The sequence below is a fragment of the Amblyomma americanum genome, chromosome 9 (assembly GCF_052857255.1).
Source record: "Amblyomma americanum isolate KBUSLIRL-KWMA chromosome 9, ASM5285725v1, whole genome shotgun sequence".
In the NCBI taxonomy this organism is placed as follows: Eukaryota; Metazoa; Arthropoda; class Arachnida; order Ixodida; family Ixodidae; genus Amblyomma; species Amblyomma americanum.
The window spans coordinates 114328003-114346368 of NC_135505.1; the positions used below are offsets into that span (position 1 = coordinate 114328003).

General features: G+C 46.1%; 1 protein-coding gene across 1 annotated transcript in view; it reads left to right on the forward strand.

Moving 5' to 3' along the window:
- Window positions 1–1299: 1299 nt before the first annotated feature.
- LOC144104145 (uncharacterized) overlaps window positions 1300–18366 on the forward strand; it is a 126348-nt gene continuing 109281 nt past the window's right edge. The window contains exons 1-2 of the mRNA XM_077636981.1: window positions 1300–1427; window positions 16394–16770. The gene's annotated coding sequence lies outside the window, so the exon portion shown is untranslated. The remainder of the gene's footprint in view (window positions 1428–16393; window positions 16771–18366) is intronic.

The window sequence follows — 18366 nt, forward strand, 5'->3', positions numbered from 1 at the left end:
ACGTTAAAGATTCCCAGGTGGTCGAAATTATTCCGGAGCCTTCCACTACGGCACCTCTTCCTTCCTTTCTTCTTTCAATCCTTCTTCATCTCTTCCCTTACGGAGCGGTTCAGGTGTCCACCGAGATATGTGACACAGTTACTGCGTCATTTCCTTTCATGAATAATAATAATAATTGGTTTTTTGGGGAAAGGAAATGGCGCAGTATCTGTCTCATATATCTTTGGACACCTGAACCGCACCGTAAGGGAAGGGATAAAGGAGGGAGTGAAAGAAGAAAGGAAGAAGGTGCCGTAGTGGAGGGCTCCGGCATAATTTCGACCACCTGGGGATCTTTAACGTGCACTGACATCGCACAGCACACGGGCGCCTTAGCGTTTTTCCTCCATAAAAACGCAGCCGCCGCGGTCGGGTTCGAACCCGGGAACTCCGGATCAGTAGTCGAGCGCCCTAACCACTGAGCCACCGCGGCGGGTTTCCTTTCATGAAAACCATATTTTTCCAATATTATTCCAGAGCCCTCCACTACGGCACCTTTATTTCTAGCTAGTCAACAACGCAGTGGCCTTCAGATTGCGTCACGCATGCGATCAGTCTATTCAAACACTTTTAATCAGGGTTGAAGGCTTATGCAAAGCAAGAAAAGTACACAAAACATGGGGAAATATCATTTGCCGTGGCGTCACGCTACTTCGATAAGGAAGGCCGCGCTTATCTCCAGCCAAATCTGATAACGAAGTGCTAGCGCGATATTGCTGTCAACAAATGCCGAGCATCGTCACGAGTGTGGGTGTGTAGCAATACGGCTAACAGGAAATGGATTGTAATCAAAACGGCACGGGACTGGTAACATGGTCGGTGTTGTGCTCGATACGTCAGTGATACGGTTGACCTTATCAAGGTTTCAATGGAAAAGTGTTGGGGGTTATGGTGTTCGCATCGTATATTAGCCAGCTGAAGCCTTATCTCATGATGTCGGGACTGCACGTATTCTGCGAGGTAGCATTCTCGATGATGTCTACGGCGATGGTCTTGTGCCTGTCGATGCCGCGAGAGACTTTTGCGAACAGCATCCCCGGCCTACGCGTGCTGTCGGTCAAGCTATTCAGGGCAAAAGTACACGGGCGCTAATAGGACCTTCAAAGCGTGGTGATAAGGCTGTTTTATTTTGTGGCAAGAGATAACATTTTTTTCGCTCTTGTGTATACAGAACAGGCATTGCGCTAGCGCCCTTGACATGTGCATATAATTACGTGTCTTCCGATAAAACTTCCGGCTGTGACTGCGCGTCCCGACCCGCAAGTTCCTCCATACTAGCACTTTCTGGATCTGCTTCGACTACCGCCATTCGAAGATGGACGTTCTTGGAAGTCGATTTGCTTGAAAGAGCTGCAGGCCATCTGTAGACAACGCACACAAAGTAGAGGGTGAGTAGAACTTGTGACTAATTTGGAAGAATTGTGAGTTCCAAGGCAACGGGACTGTTTTTGTAATCTAGGCGCAGCTCGCGCAATTCGCTCATCACTTGCATAACGCGATGCTCACTGAATTTGACGGTGACTCAGCATTTGCTTGGTTTTTACATTTCTGTAATAGTCAACAACAGACTTTTTCTATACCGTGTTCTTGGCGCATGATAGCCTCAGTTGCCTATGTGCCATAAAACCCAACCAAACACAACACAGCATTTGCTTGGGACGGAGAAAATGTGCTGGAACAACGCGTCGGCACATATACCGAGGCGAACAGCAGCTGGAACGTCATTCCGTAAAAGGACGTATTGCAATCAAAGTCAACTCGAGTCAGTGCTCGTATTCATTTTATGCGTTTTATTTTGAGTCAACTTTCGCAATGATGATGAAACTTACAGTGGAGTGAAATTACAGGTGCGATGCTTTTGGAATGAGCGAATAAGTGAATTGAAATCCCTCATCCGCTCTCATAACTAGAGTGGAACGGGGGACAGGGTGTCACACACCTTCCGATACAAAATCTTAGGAAAACGACCTTCGAGTCTAGTTGCTCGTGCTCCGTTCTTTTTCCTCGGAGTTGCGATGGTTGTATGCTACCCTTGTGATGAGTTCTGCGATTATTCTGCGGGAAATTTCTCCACGGTAGCTACACTTAGATTTTAATTATAAGATCGGGAATTTGAGGCGCAGGTCTCTTCTCAGAGAGGTCTACGTCGCCACGCACACAATCACCCACAACAGACATCCGGTGCTGCTGTCACCGCCTGAAGTCCAGGTCAGAGTGTCGAAGACATCTGAGAAGGCGGGAAGCCTCCATCCTGTATGACGGATTTCCGCGCGTGTAAACGATATGTTAAAGTGAACCGTGTTGCGCTCCTGATCTCTTGAAGGAATCAAGTAGGTAGCACCTCTCCGCGTTGTAATCTAAGCAGTCCATAAAACAATGTTCAACATCACCCTACGCACCAAATGAAGAATACGCGATGCGAGGCCCATTGTGAAGTGCTGAATACGTAAGGACAATGCATCGCTCACATCATAGGAGGTTAGAATGACTACTTCCAGCCACACGTGCCAGTAACATTGTCCCTGCCATCGTAACTACACACCCTGTTATGTCTGCGAAGGCGCCGGTGTGGAATGCGGCGGACGCTTACAGGGGACGAGGATATGCCACTCAGTGGGTGGGTGCTTCAAACGGCTAGCTACCCAGGTGCGTCAGTGGCGCAGAGGAATGGAGAAAAAAAGGACTGTCGGCTTCGCACGGGGGTCGGCTCACCGTTGCCCGCCGGCTGAAAACTGAAACACGCCAGCCGCTGAGCGTTGTTACTAGGAGCACGCCGGGGTGATCGGACGCGCCGGCAACGCGATCGGCTTACCGTTCTGCAGCGTGGGAAACCACGGTTGCCGGTGGAAGAGGAGTTGCCGTGCGTGTCTTCCGCGCGGGTCAGACGCGCAGACACGGCTAGGAGCTAGCAGCAGGGGATCGCGCTCGTTCAGGCAGCAGTACCAGACTACGGGACAGCAGAGGCAGACTGAACGGCAACCCAGGATGAGCTGGCCCGAGTGAAGCCCCGACCTGCCGGATCAACAACCGGGTCTCCTACAATCCTACAAGCCAGCGGTGAGCGGGTCCCGAGTTTCACCTTCAGGCAGAGCTAGTAAAAAAATTCCTTTGGCGATTCTTGGAGGATCGTTTCAATGCGTTAGCAATCAAACGTTAGTTATATCCGAGGTTGACATACTGAAGTTCTTTATATCCGACGTGTCACAATTAGGTGAGTGGGTCCCCAGTTTCACCTTCAGGCAGAGCTAGTAAAAAAATTCCTTTGGCGATTCTTGGAGGATCGTTTCAATGCGTTAGCAGTCAAACATTAGTTATATCCGAGGCTGACTTACTGAAGTTCTTTATATCCGACGTGGCACAATTAGGTGAGTGGGTCCCCAGTTTCACCTTCAGGCAGAGCTAGTAAAAAAATCCCTTTGGCGATTCTTGGAGCATCGTTTCAATGCGTTAGCAATCAAACGGTAGTTATATCCGAGGTTGACATACTGAAGTTCTTTATATCCGACGTGGCACAATTAGGTGAGTGGGTCCCCAGTTTCACCTTCAGGCAGAGCTAGTAAAAAAATCCCTTTGGCGATTCTTGGAGCATCGTTTAAATGCGTTAGCAGTCAAACGGTAGTTATATCCGAGGTTGACATACTGAAGTTCTTTATATCCGACGTGTCACAATTAGGTGAGCGGGCCCCCAGTTTCACCTTCAGGCAGAGCTAGTAAAAATCCCTTTGGCGATTCTTGGAGGATCGTTTAAATGCGTTAGCAGTCAAACGTTCGTTATATCCGAGGTTGACATACTGAAGTTCTTTATATCCGACGTGTCACAATTAGGTGAGCGGGCCCCCAGTTTCACCTTCAGGCAGAGCTAGTAAAAAATCCCTTTGGCGATTCTTGGAGGATCGTTTAAATGCGTTAGCAGTCAAACGTTGGTTATATCCGAGGTTGACATACTGAAGTTCTTTATATCCGACGTGGCACAATTAGGTGAGTGGGTCCCCAGTTTCACCTTCAGGCAGAGCTAGTAAAAAAATTCCTTTGGCGATTCTTGGAGGATCGTTTAAATGCGTTAGCAGTCAAACGTTAGTTATATCCGAGGTTGACATACTGAAGTTCTTTATATCCGACGTGTCACAATTAGGTGAGCGGGCCCCCAGTTTCACCTTCAGGCAGAGCTAGTAAAAAATCCCTTTGGCGATTCTTGGAGGATAGTTTAAATGCGTTAGCAGTCAAACGTTAGTTATATCCGAGGTTGACATACTGAAGTTCTTTATATCCGACGTGGCACAATTAGGTGAGTGGGTCCCCAGTTTCACCTTCAGGCAGAGCTAGTAAAAAAATTCCTTTGGCGATTCTTGGAGGATCGTTTCAATGCGTTAGCAGTCAAACGTTCGTTATATCCGAGGTTGACATACTGAAGTTCTTTATATCCGACGTGTCACAATTAGGTGAGCGGGCCCCCAGTTTCACCTTCAGGCAGAGCTAGTAAAAATCCCTTTGGCGATTCTTGGAGGATAGTTTAAATGCGTTAGCAGTCAAACGTTAGTTATATCCGAGGTTGACATACTGAAGTTCTTTATATCCGACGTGGCACAATTAGGTGAGTGGGTCCCCAGTTTCACCTTCAGGCAGAGCTAGTAAAAAAATTCCTTTGGCGATTCTTGGAGGATCGTTTCAATGCGTTAGCAATCAAACGTTAGTTATATCCGAGGTTGACATACTGATGTTCTTTATATCCGACGTGGCACAATTAGGTGAGTGGGTCCCCAGTTTCACCTTCAGGCAGAGCTAGTAAAAAAATCCCTTTGGCGATTCTTGGAGCATCGTTTAAATGCGTTAGCAGTCAAACGGTAGTTATATCCGAGGTTGACATACTGAAGTTCTATATATCCGGCGTGGCACAATTAGGTGAGTGGGTCCCCAGTTTTACCTTCAGGCAGAGCTAGTAAAAAATCCCTTTGGCGATTCTTGGAGGATCGTTTAAATGCGTTAGCAGTCAAACGTTAGTTATATCCGAGGTTGACATACTGAAGTTCTTTATATCCGACGTGTCACAATTAGGTGAGCGGGCCCCCAGTTTCACCTTCAGGCAGAGCTAGTAAAAATCCCTTTGGCGATTCTTGGAGGATCGTTTAAATGCGTTAGCAGTCAAACGTTCGTTATATCCGAGGTTGACATACTGAAGTTCTTTATATCCGACGTGTCACAATTAGGTGAGCGGGCCCCCAGTTTCACCTTCAGGCAGAGCTAGTAAAAAATCCCTTTGGCGATTCTTGGAGGATCGTTTAAATGCGTTAGCAGTCAAACGTTGGTTATATCCGAGGTTGACATACTGAAGTTCTTTATATCCGACGTGGCACAATTAGGTGAGTGGGTCCCCAGTTTCACCTTCAGGCAGAGCTAGTAAAAAAATTCCTTTGGCGATTCTTGGAGGATCGTTTAAATGCGTTAGCAGTCAAACGTTAGTTATATCCGAGGCTGACTTACTGAAGTTCTTTATATCCGACGTGTCACAATTAGGTGAGCGGGCCCCCAGTTTCACCTTCAGGCAGAGCTAGTAAAAAATCCCTTTGGCGATTCTTGGAGGATAGTTTAAATGCGTTAGCAGTCAAACCTTCGTTATATCCGAGGTTGACATACTGAAGTTCTTTATATCCGACGTGGCACAATTAGGTGAGCGGGCCCCCAGTTTCACCTTCAGGCAGAGCTAGTAAAAAATCCCTTTGGCGATTCTTGGAGGATCGTTTAAATGCGTTAGCAGTCAAACGTTAGTTATATCCGAGGTTGACATACTGAAGTTCTTTATATCCGACGTGGTACAATTAGGTGAGCGGGCCCCCAGTTTCACCTTCAGGCAGAGCTAGTAAAAAATCCCTTTGGCGATTCTTGGAGGATCGTTTAAATGCGTTAGCAGTCAAACGTTCGTTATATCCGAGGTTGACATACTGAAGTTCTTTATATCCGACGTGGCACAATTAGGTGAGCGGGCCCCCAGTTTCACCTTCAGGCAGAGCTAGTAAAAAATCCCTTTGGCGATTCTTGGAGGATCGTTTAAATGCGTTAGCAGTCAAACGTTTGTTATAACCGAGGTTGACATACTGAAGTTCTTTATATCCGACGTGGCACAATTAGGTGTGCGGGCCCCCAGTTTCACCTTCAGGCAGAGCTAGTAAAAAATCCCTTTGGCGATTCTTGGAGGATCGTTTAAATGCGTTAGCAGTCAAACGTTCGTTATATCCGAAGCTGACATACTGAAGTTCTTTATATCCGACGTGGCACAATTAGGTTCCTTATATCCTTGGTTAACACACTAAGTTCGTTACATTCGAATAAGAGACGGAAAAGTTCACTATATCCGAGGAAACATACTTAGGTTCGGTATATCCTAGGTTAGCCATTAATGTTCGTTACATCAGAGGTGGCATAATAAGGTACGATATATCGAAGGTTAACACAGGGAAGGTCATTATATCCGAGGTTGCATACTGGCACCTCAGTATGCCTCCTCGAGGTGACATACTGCTACCTGACACAATGGGGAGTTGGCAACCTGCCAACCAGGTTATGAGCAGCCTGCTTTCCACTGGCTACTGGCAGACGGCGGTCGCCATTTCTGCTGACACGACCCCTGCAATGCTAACGCATTAGTAAATTATTACTGGATTACCGTTCTGTTGACACAGTTCCCCTCGCTTCAGCAGGACCCACTGAGTGTAACAGAACATGTTGCATCTGTGGTTAACACCCGACAGGCGGGAACGCCACACTGTCTTCATCTGCGGTACGAGGAGAACCGGTGCGAATGGGCTGCACAGAAGTGACTTGAGGTCTCTCTCCTCAGTCACACATGACTGGTTGGGTGGACAAACAGGGAACTGAAATGGCTGACCGCCATTTCTTTAAGAATGTCGTGACGTCTTGATACGTTTTTTTATAGATTTCCGGACAGAGTTTCAGGTAAGGCTGCCCGCCGCCTCGTTACCTATAGCGCCTATTTGTGAGGGTACCCATTGAAAACACATAGAGAAACTTCTGCAAGCGCAGAGTGTTGGTTATGTCATAGCTTTTACGAAAGAATGACAACCGGCGTCTTTGCACTATAACAGTGTTAGTAATTGGTGTATCGTGGACGGCACTGATAATAATAATTGATAAATAATATATCTTCGGACAGATAAGATGCACTTCTGCGAATGACATGTCTCGCTAGTGGGTTGAAGGAAACGAAGCAAAAAAAAAGAACAATAACCATGAATTAATTACACGTCATGAAACAAAGCAGCGCAGAGTAGACACAAACCAGGAAGGGTACAAACAATCCGTCCGCAAGTTGTAGCTCGCTACCGTAGTTTGTGGGTGGCTCACAGAGAAGACTTGTAAACCCGCCGTTCACACTGGCGGGCGTTTGTATTGGCGAGCCTGGGCATCCAAGCGAACCATCACGGCTGAGCGCTCAGTGGTGAATTTATTGAAAGGCCGTGGTTGATTACGCACGAGGCCGTTGATGAATGGTGGCTTAATGCCGCTTATTGGATAGTTCACTTTCTTGTGCACGTTCATATCGGTGGTAGACGCGCCTGAAAACGCGCTTCATTTCTTCGACATAGACATGGACTGGCTCGTCCGGGAGCGGTATCTGGGACTGAAGGTGTGGCTCAGATCTTTCCTTCGTGGCAATGCGTCTTGAGTAGTTCTTTCTTGAAGCCGTCCCAGAACAGCAGAGAATGGTTATCATTTCAGTATGGTCTGGCGTTTTCAATATGAAAATGCGTTCCACAGATTGCTGGCGCTATTCCGAGAGTTGATCATGACGTTGTGCCATTATGTGGTGCCTTCCTTGGATTCACACAAAATGAATGAGTTGTCTTTACGCTTGCTTCGTCTAGCGCTGTAATCTATCGTGTGAACCGAAACTCCTATGAAAGAATAAGCGATAAATAAATAAGCAAGCAAACGCACAAAATGGTGTGATTTGTTGCAACGGACGCAAGGTTTCAGTTTAGAGAAACTGTTATATAGCCTCGCTCTACAGTGTTCAAATTGAGGACACTTCGGCGGCATAATGTGGCGACATTTTTTCCAAAGACGTTCCCGCTTGAAATCAGCCTGGAAATCTGCGGTACGGGATTCTCATTTGATGCAAGAGAGGTGAAATTGACCCCATTAGTTATCAGATGACCTTACTCCATTTTTACATCTTGCACCCTTTCTTGCACCTTACTCTCTTTTACACCTTACTTCCTTTTACACCTTAGTCTCTTTTTACACCTTACTCCCTTTTACACCTTACTCCCCTTACTCCCTTTTTACACGGGGCCAAGTCGCAGTTACACATAGCCTGCGACTGAGATGAGTGTATTTCATAGAGCATTTGTTCCTCATTAAAATAAATATCTTGCGCCCGGCGGTGCTGTGCTCTAATCGGGGGATTCGCACGGGAAATAACGTATGCAGTGCATTAACTGGATAATTTACTACATCCGAAGGTCTTACGACGCATCATCTATAGTTTGCAACCAATGATGAGATACTAAAGCATGTTATATGCGGTAGCAAAACGCAGCTGGGTTCTTTGAGATCCCCGGCTTTTGAGAATGGAGCAACTTGTCGTGATTGGGGGGGGGGGGGGGATCCGAAAACACTATTGCACTTGCGCACTGTTCGCACCATTATTTGTGAGATCAGATCTCGCACGGCGACTAGCTTTAATCCGCTACCGGGCCAGTTCATACGTAGGCACCAGTGGCAATAAAATTGCTCTTTGTTGACAATAAGGATGCCGTCTATGAAGTAATTGGTCGTTAGTAAAAGCGGTGTCATCAGTATATGCTGTAGAGCTTAGAAAAGGCAGGCCTGCTAAATCGTCGTCCTTATTCCGATCAGCTCCGTGAGCAGCTGGAGGCTGCTGCTGACGTGGTTTGCGTATACGGGACTTATGACTATTCTGCTTTAGTTACGGGTCGATTTCCCGGTGGCCGTCATCATAATCACCGGCACCATCATCATCGCACCACCACCGCCATCATCATCAGCCTAACTTGCGTATGCTTCAAGCCGAAGGCCTAACCGACTCATCACCATTTAGTTCTTTATCCCCCAAACTTCCTAATCTCATCCGCCCATTCGAGTTTCGGCCGACCCCTGTTACATTTGCCTTAGCTTGGTATCCAGTCCGTTACATCGAGCGACCATGGGTTGTCAGCTTTCTGGATTACATGCCCTGAGAACGACCTTTTCTGTTTCTTGATTTCAGCAAAGTTATAATCAACTTTGATTTATTCGTGTTCCTTAGCAGTTAAACCTATTATCTTCATTTCCACAGCTCGCCTGAGCTGTTCTGAATTTAAATTACGACCTTTTTGTTCCTGTTAAACATTCCCAGGTGGTAGAAATTATTCCGAAGCCCTCCACTGCGGCGCCTCTTTCTTCCTTTCTTCTTTCACTCCCTCCTTTATCCCTTCCCTTACGGCGCGATTCAGGTGTCCACCGAATTGTGAGACAGATACTGCGCCAACGCGCCGAGGTGTCTCAGTGGTTAGAGCGCTCGGCTACTGATCCGGAGTACCCGGGTTCGAATTCGACCGCGGCGGCTGCGTTTCGATGGAGGCGAAACGCAAAGGGGCCCGTGTGCTGTGCGAGGCCAGTGTACGTTAAAGATACCCAGCTGGTAGAAATTATTCCGGAGCCCTCCACTAAGGCACCTCTTTCCTCTTTAACTCTATCCTTTATCCAATCCCTTAGGGCGCGGTTCAGGTGTCCGCCGAGATACGAGACAGATACTGCGCCATTTCCTTTCCCGAAAAACAAATTTTCAACCAATTTTCATTGACCTGCCGCGGTGGCTAAGTGTTTGGGGCGCTCGACTACTGATCCGGAGTTCCCGGGTTCGAACCCGACCGCGGCGGCTGCGTTTTTATGGAGGAAAAACGCCAAGGCGCCCGTGTGCTGTGCGATGTCAGTGCTCGTTAAAGAACCCCAGGTGGTCGAAATTATCCCGGAGCCCTCCACTACGGCAACTCTCTTCCTTTCTTCTTTCACCCCCTCCTTTATCCCTTCCCTTACGGTGCGGTTCAGGTGTCCAACGAGATATGGGACAGATACTGCGCCATTTCCTTTCGAAAAAAACAAACAACATTTATTATTATTTTCATATTTTTCTGCGCCATTTCCTTTCTCCAACAACCATTTATTATTATTATTATGTTTGCTCAGTTCCAAGTTTCTGCTTCATTGATGAATAGTGGCAAAATACAACTATTCATATGCATTTCCATCTCGAGGCAATATGGCAAGTTCCTGTTCACAACCTGAGAGCAGCTGACCAAATGCACCCCCCCCCCCCCAAACTTATTGTTCAAGCTATTACGCTCTCATTGTCCTGATATGCGGTCACTAGTACCCCTAGACAGATGTGTGCTCTGGCAACTTCGAATATCTCGCAGCCTATCGTAAATCATTCGTATCTTCCTATAACGATTACGTACGGCCGCTGATCGTCATCGCCTACACGACCGGGGCTTTGTTCGAATGGTCCGTCCACAGTTTCCTTTGAGAAACCCTGTAAATCTGAAATGCCCCGTGTTTCACGTTCAGGACACCGAGATTGAATGCGTTTAAATTGTCACCGGGGCAGTTGACGAGTGGAAGTGATTAATGTCTGAGGTCGGTGATGCTCTTATTTTCAGAGCCGTCGTCGGAAGGCAGATTCAGCGTCATTAAACACGATGCTGATAAATTGCGCATGTAATACAGTTGGATATAATAGGGTGGTTATAAAGGTCCGCTCAAAAACACAAAATACTCTCAGTACTGTTCATGTGCTAACAAAATTAGCTTTAAAAGAACAATGGTGCAGTTGTTAAGTGGAACACGCACACATAAGCCTCACAAATGCAACCAAGCTGGAGCTAAACTTACCTATAGCCATAGTCGGATGCAAGTCAAGAAAAAGCAGCTATTCCGGTCCCTGTCAAAGGACTCTCTTCCAGCCAATGGCGTCGACCAATTCTCATGAACTTGCTAGCGTTAGAATGCAGGTAGGGTACTATCTCGGGGAATGAAAGATTATGAATATCCCTTTTCATCTGCCACTCCCTGCATTGTGGCGCCTTAATTGTGGCCTGGACACGGGTCTTTCTAATGGTGTTCTCCGGAAGCACGAATGATTCTCCATAGTTGAAGCCCGTGGAGCGGAAAATTGTTCGAGTTATGTGAAGTTGAAATTAACACATTCGAAAGTGATGAAACAATAATGTTCGAATTATAGGCGGGTTTGAAGTCCCCTTCCATGCAATAGTCGCGTTCTACATTTTTTGTTGTTTACCAGTGATGGCGAGACACACGAAAAGACTTAACTTTGTAAAAGAAATTAAAAAATCATACAAGGATACAAAGCATAAAACTATATCGCCGCTTTAGTGTTACGATGTACATTTACTCAGAACAGGCAAAGTTTTATGTTTTGGGCTACATATATTTTCGAATATTAACGCGGTTGCCTTTTCGTTCAGTCGCAAAAGGGTGCTTGACTTTGGTTTACGAACAGGCGTAATAGTTACGAATAGTTAGGTGAGGCATGTTGGCCCATAAGCAACCTACCTAGGCTTTAATGAGTAAAACCAACGGTAAGATGCCTGCAATTTGTTCTTAAGCGAAAGCTTTAATAATGTTCCTTCCACTAGAATCCATTAAATTCGCCTTGATTTACTTTGCAGTGCATTTGAAAAATACACGGTCGCATGTGAAACGTGCTTCCGTGGGCAGTTTCTGCTACTTTCAGCGCATCGTCACATCTCTCAGACAGACCGCACATAAAGGCAACGGAACACAAGGCTGAATAACAGCCAGTTAAACGCAAGTTGAACGACTACAGAAGAAAAGAGAACAAAAAAAAAAACGCATGCATAAGCAAAGATAATTGCCCACCGTCACTTACAGTGACAGACGCTAGCGAAACAGAGATCCTTTATGGCCTTTCTGTCTCTAAACGAGACAGCCGCCAGTCATACTTTCATTGCCGGTCGCAGTCCTGGAAGCTTGCTTATTCTTCTGCGTTTGTTTGTGTAGTTTGAATACGGACGCAGAAGTATCTCCAGAAGCAAAGTTAGCCCTCAGCGAGCTTTTTACACTGTGTCGTTTGCAATGCAAAGCCTGAGGACGTGAATGCCTTTCTCTGCAAACAGTGAATCGTGTTCTGTGCCATGTATGCTCCGTAATTTCCGGAATGCAGTCCGCGCTTCGAGTACTCTGCGCGAGGCACAGTTCAGGCCGGCAGAAAAGAGAAGTACTACACTCTAAATACGAATTAGTCTATATGGAAGTAAAAAAGGGTGTAAACTGTATTCTGGCGCTCTGTAGCGCACTCTCGTCTCGGGGTTGGATGTTCTGGCGAAGGTCTGGGGTAGATTTTCATCACTAAAAATGCGGAATACTTACGTCTGGCAACGGAAACACAGTCCCTTTTCAAAACATGCCAAATTCTTGCAGTCACGAAAATTTAAGCCGAGATTTCAATCTACTCGATATACTAACATCAAAACTTCCGGCGCTGCATTTAAAAGCATGCTCCCATTGCTAACTGCGTCAGGTTAATATGCTTAGCGGTGGGAATGTGCAACTCTTGCCAGCAGTAATAATTCTGTATATCGGGCGTTTCAGCGAACATTTCCGAAATATTTCAAAATAGGCTTTATTTATAAATAAATAAAAATAAATATAAATAGGCTTTTTGGTGAAAAAATATGGCTTTTGCGGCAAAGTATTACCAGTGTTGGAGGACACCAGGAAACCGGTGAATGGTCTTGAGTAGTAAGCTCGTTAACTAATTTTTAATAATTAACTTTTTAACTAACAGAGTTAGGCGCCTAGTGGCAAATGGAGATTTGTAGCCGGTCGTCAGTAACAGTCATATCAGTTTCTAGAATTTTTAAAACGCGATTAGCCTCGGCGCTGTGGCTCGACTAGTTACGTGCAGTGGAGGGGTTGTTTTGCCAGCATGCTTTCGAAAGCGCGTGTATTTTCGTATTTTCGCACAATGCAGACAAATTTTGTCGAGCCACAGCCCCGAGGGGAACTAGGTTTTCGAAGTTCTAAGTACTGATATGGCTATTACTAACCATCGGCTACAAATCTCTAATTGCAACTAGGCGTCTAACTCTACTAGTTAGAAAGTTAATTATTAAAAATTTGGTAACCAGCTTACTACTCAAAACGATTCACCAGTTTTCTGGTGTGCGCCAACATTGGTAATACTATGCCTCCAAAGCTATATTTTCACCCCAGAAGACTTTTTCTGAAAATTTCTTAAAGTGCTCGCATAAATACCCGGTATTTAATGACTGAAATCTACCTCGGGACTTTGGTAGAATTATCTGCACCTAATAGGAAGTGCGCATGAGAACAGCTTCCTCCATTTTTTTTTTGTAGCGAGAGCTACACTGGCCTACCGGTCGAGCATTTCGCGGGGCATGGGAGAGGCCAGTTGTGCGCATGCGCCGTTACCATAGCAACCGGAGAGGAGCAACGTGCGGCCAGCGCTTCGCCGTCGCCTCGCGCCCGCTTCACTTTCGGAGCCGAGCGTGACGTCTCTAGGATGAGCAGTTGTGCGCATGCGCCAATACCATGGTAACCGCAGAGACCCCACAGCTGCGCCGCGTTCTTCGTCGCCACCTCGCCGCACACCGCTCTATCACCCAAACCGCGCTTCGCATGCGCAGCATTGCGTATAAAAGGCGGAGATGTAGTTGGCGTCTGTATCACAACGTCTGACATGCATGCTGAGAAGGAGGGTCCAGCCGCTGCTAAACGGAGGTATGGACAAGAGAAGGATAACTATTCCGATCCTGAGGTTGTCGCCTGGCAGTTGGCTTGAACCAAATAATAACGCTGGAGTCTGCGTGTACGTGAAACGAGGTATCACCGCTGTCAGACATCTCCCTCCCTTCGATCGCAGTGAGTAATGGTGAAGCCTGCTATGTTCTGGAGAGCGGCATTATCATCCAAGGAGCCTACGTGGTACCGGGAACATCTGTCAAGCAGACTATTGATGTGGTTGCCACGTGTATACCAGCCTACGGCACGGCTTCACAGTTGTGACTTTGGGTGATTTCAACAGGAAACAGGACGCTCTTAGTCGATGTATGAAAGAACAGTTTGACTTTAATTTAGCTTCGGACCGACACGTCCACACTACACAACGGTGAACTAATAAAGACCGTGTATACCAAAGAGGCTCTACCAAATGGAAATACTGTATCGACAAAATTGAGACCGCTTCATGGTACTTCACAGGTCATCGGGGAGTCTTCATCTCTATCAAGCAAAATGAATAAAAGATGTGTATACCCAATGTCTCCCACTACTAAACATAGTGACCACAACAAGCTCAGCCAGGGAAACGTACCTCTCGCTACGGATATCCTGGCATATAGGCTTTTTTTTCCTGTTTAGAGTGTATATTGGCCGCATCTGGTTTGTAGTCAGCTGGAGCCAACTGCAGGAAAATGTCGGCCCGGCGAGTCCCTGCACACACAAGGGCAGAGCGTGGTGAACGATCTCCCGTTTTCGAGGCATCGCGAACTGTTTGTACTGCGCTGACTTTAATAGGTGCCTGGTTCCGGTGCAAAACGATCATTTGTACAGGAAGCCAGGTGGCTACGATCGGACATATTTCAATCTACAAAATTTTTAAAAACATGTTTTTTGAGTTTGAAGAGCGCTTTTTCCGGTATAGTATTGTCAGCGGTGTAATACATCAGAATACAGATAAGGCGTGCTAACTAGCAGTATGGTTAACTAATAATGAATAGCCAACCTTTTAACTGTAGCTCTTAGGCCCCTTAATTATTTATAAGCGTGTAGCTTATCGTAAGAAATATCCGTATCAATTTTTAGAAATTCGAACTCGCGATTAGCCTCGGCGCTGTGGCCCAACAAATTTTGGCTACATTGCGTCAAAATGCATGCGGTTTCGAGAAGCTAGTGCACGTAACTCGTCGAATTAGCCAACAGTTGTATGGCCACAGCGTTGAGGGTAACCACATTTTGAAAATATAAAAAGTGTTATGGCTATTTCTCACGAGGGGCTACACGCCTCTCAGTAATTAAGGAACGTAATAATAGTAGTTTAAAAGTTAACTATTCAACACTAGTTAACCATCCTGCTAGATAGCACGTCATAGATGTATTCTGATGTACTATACCTATGAAAATGCTATGCCGAAAAAAAGCGGTCTTCTAACTCAAAAAACCTATCTTTAAAAATTGTGCAGAGTCTTACCTCAAACACTCCCTTTGTGTACAAAGGTGTGTGGAAGAATACGAAGAGAGAGTATGAAGGATGTTTTGTCACGAGATTATTAAGGCGGTCATGTGAACGATCCTGATAGTCTGTGTCACCCTGTTACAGGATGGCGTCATTTCATTCAAGCAACGACAACGAGATAGCGAAGGAGCTGGCGAGGTGTTTCTCAGCAATAATTAACGCTGTAAACTAAAAATGCTGTAGTGTCCGTGCCTGTAGATAGTCCGCAAATAGCAAAGCTTCTCTGAGCACATCTATGCACTGAGCACCATTTCAGACATTAAGTCATATCTCAGCGTCTATCGAAATACGGCATCATACTAAACTGTTAGCAGACCTTGTTCACCTAACCAATTTTAATTGCAGTATTTCAACGAATTTTCTTTCGCCTCTAGACCATAGATCTACCTTTGGCTCTGTTTGACCACACATGTCGAACACCCGTGGACAAAAATTTTGAATATTGGAAAATTATAAGGTACTGTCATGTAAATATTGAAGGTAATGGTTCATTATTCCGCTGTGTAGCAAAATCTTCCTTTTAAATTTTTTCCATGGATCGCATTGAACAGTTAAGACTGCCATAGCAAACTAATCGGGAACGCTTTTGACGACGCCAAAAACGTTAACAGCAAAAATATGCAAGCCTGTCAACGGGAGATCTGCGTACACAGTGATTCCCAAAGCGTAATCTTACAATATATGAAAAAATTGCGTTCGTGAACTCTTCCTAGTTAAAGAATGCTTTTGTCCCGGATTGTTAGATATGGGTGCCCTTGAACAGTACAAATACATCAACTGTTTTGCCTTTCAAACCTGTACAGCCCGCGGAGCAGTACCCCAGAAAATACGGCAGTTTCTCTCGCAGTGTCATACAGCACCGATGGGATCAAGGTGACATAGCTCTCGCATCATCGGTCGCAAGACGTCAATTCGAGCGTCTAACGCGCGCGCGCGGCGCCTTGGTATTTCGAAGTAAGGTTGGCTTCGCGCGTGGACGAAGGCCAGCTGTCATGTAGACGCTGCATATTCGCCGAATGACGCAGCTGATGCTTTTCACAGGACCGGCTCTGCCACTGTGCCCGCCATCGTCGTCACAGCAGCTGGAGTCGGGGAAAGAAGTGCACATCCAACGCGCCACGCCAACCCCGCTCAGTTCGCGCTGCGCAAGCCGCGGGGAAGAGACGCAGCAGCGGCTGGAGGCACGCCGGAGCTCTATTATCTCGGGCGGTGCGTCAGAAAAGCACTTCACGTTACGCCGGCTGATGGTCGACAAGGTGATTGAGGATACCATTCAGATGCGGCGACGGGGCTGACCTTGGCACGAACATGGCTTCCAGCAGCTTTGCACTACATAGACTGGACTGCGGATGCGTCTAGACTTCGGTCGTTGACTGAACTCGGCTCACGGCACTCGGCTCCCAGAACACCGCTGAAAGGTGGGTGGCGTGACTCGAATTCGCGCGCCTGTGCTAATACAAGGTTCCTCATGCAGGAAGTAAATAATTTTATCGCGCCATTACGCACTTCTATATATCGCCGCCGCGGTGGCTCAGTGGTTATGGCGCTCTGCTGCTGACCCGAAAGACGCGGGTTCGATCCCGGGCGCGGTGGTCGCATTTCGATGGAGGCGAAATTCTAGAGGTCCGTTTACTGTGCGATGTCAGTGCACGTTCAAGAACCCCAGGTAGTCGAAATTTCCCGAGCCCGTCACTACGGTGTTCCTCATAATTTCCGGAGTCCTCCACTATACGGCGTCCCTTATAGCCTAAATCGCTTTTGGACGTTAAACCCCCATAAATCATTACGCACTTATAAGGTAGAGTCATGCAGGCTAAGTGACTGAATGAATAAAGCCTTTATTGCAAGGGAGGGATAACTCTCAGACGCTGTGAGGGAATTAGAGGGGATGGGGATGTAGGTGCAGAAGCCATAGGAAGGTGCCACTATTGGGACGGGTTAGAACGAGACTTGCCATTGTTGCTATGAAATACAGTCTAGCCAGGCGCTAGCTTGAAGCCCAGTTTCATTAATGAGGCCTCCAGGCTGCCTACCGCCTGCAGGTCCTTGCATGTGATAATAATAATAATAATAATAATAATAATAATAATAATAATAATAATAATAATAATAATAATAATAATAATAATAATAATAATAATAATAATAATAATAATAATAATAATAATAATAATGATAATGATAATAATAATAATAATAATGATAATGATAATAATAATAATAATAATAATAATAATAATAATAATAATAATAATAATAATAATTGGTTTCTTGGGGGTAAGGAAATGGCGCAGTATCTTCCTCACATATCGTTGGACACCTGAACCGCGCCGTAAGGGAAGGGATAAAGGAGGGAGTGAAAGAGGAAAGGAAGAATTAGGTGCCGTAGTGGAGGGCTCCGGAGTAATTTCGACCACCTGGGGATCTTTAACGTGCACTGACATCGCACAGCACACGGGCGCCTTGGCGTTTTTCCTCCATAAAAACGCAGCCACCGCGGTCGGGTTCGATGAACTCAAAATGACTTGCTTCGACCCATTCTTTTACACCTTCGTAGATATCGAACCTTGCTGCGGTGTCTCGTTCTAGGTGCCGTGCTACCTTTGCAATCGCCAAACTAAACGCCACGGGGCTGAGAATTGAGCCATGAGGTAATCTCCTGTAGAGGTGCTATGTGCGAAGTTACATTCCTGGGTGCCGCCATAGAGACCCACTGGTTTGCTTCTGAGAAAGTTTCGGATTCAGTTCATCGCTCACTGACTAGGGTAGTCTTGCGCAAGCTCCGCAAGGATGACGTTTTGAACGACGTTGTCAAAAGTATTTTGCATATCGGCTGCGATGAGGTAGTCCGGTAGGAGGCATCGCCAAGTGTGAAGTGCGAAGAAGCTATTAGGAATATTGCATTCTCGTATTGGGGAGAATGCCTATTCTTGCAGGGTGGTACCAAGTCTAAATGTATTCCAATTACTATTGTGTCCTATTGTTGATCAGTCGCTCCATTATTTTGCACACTG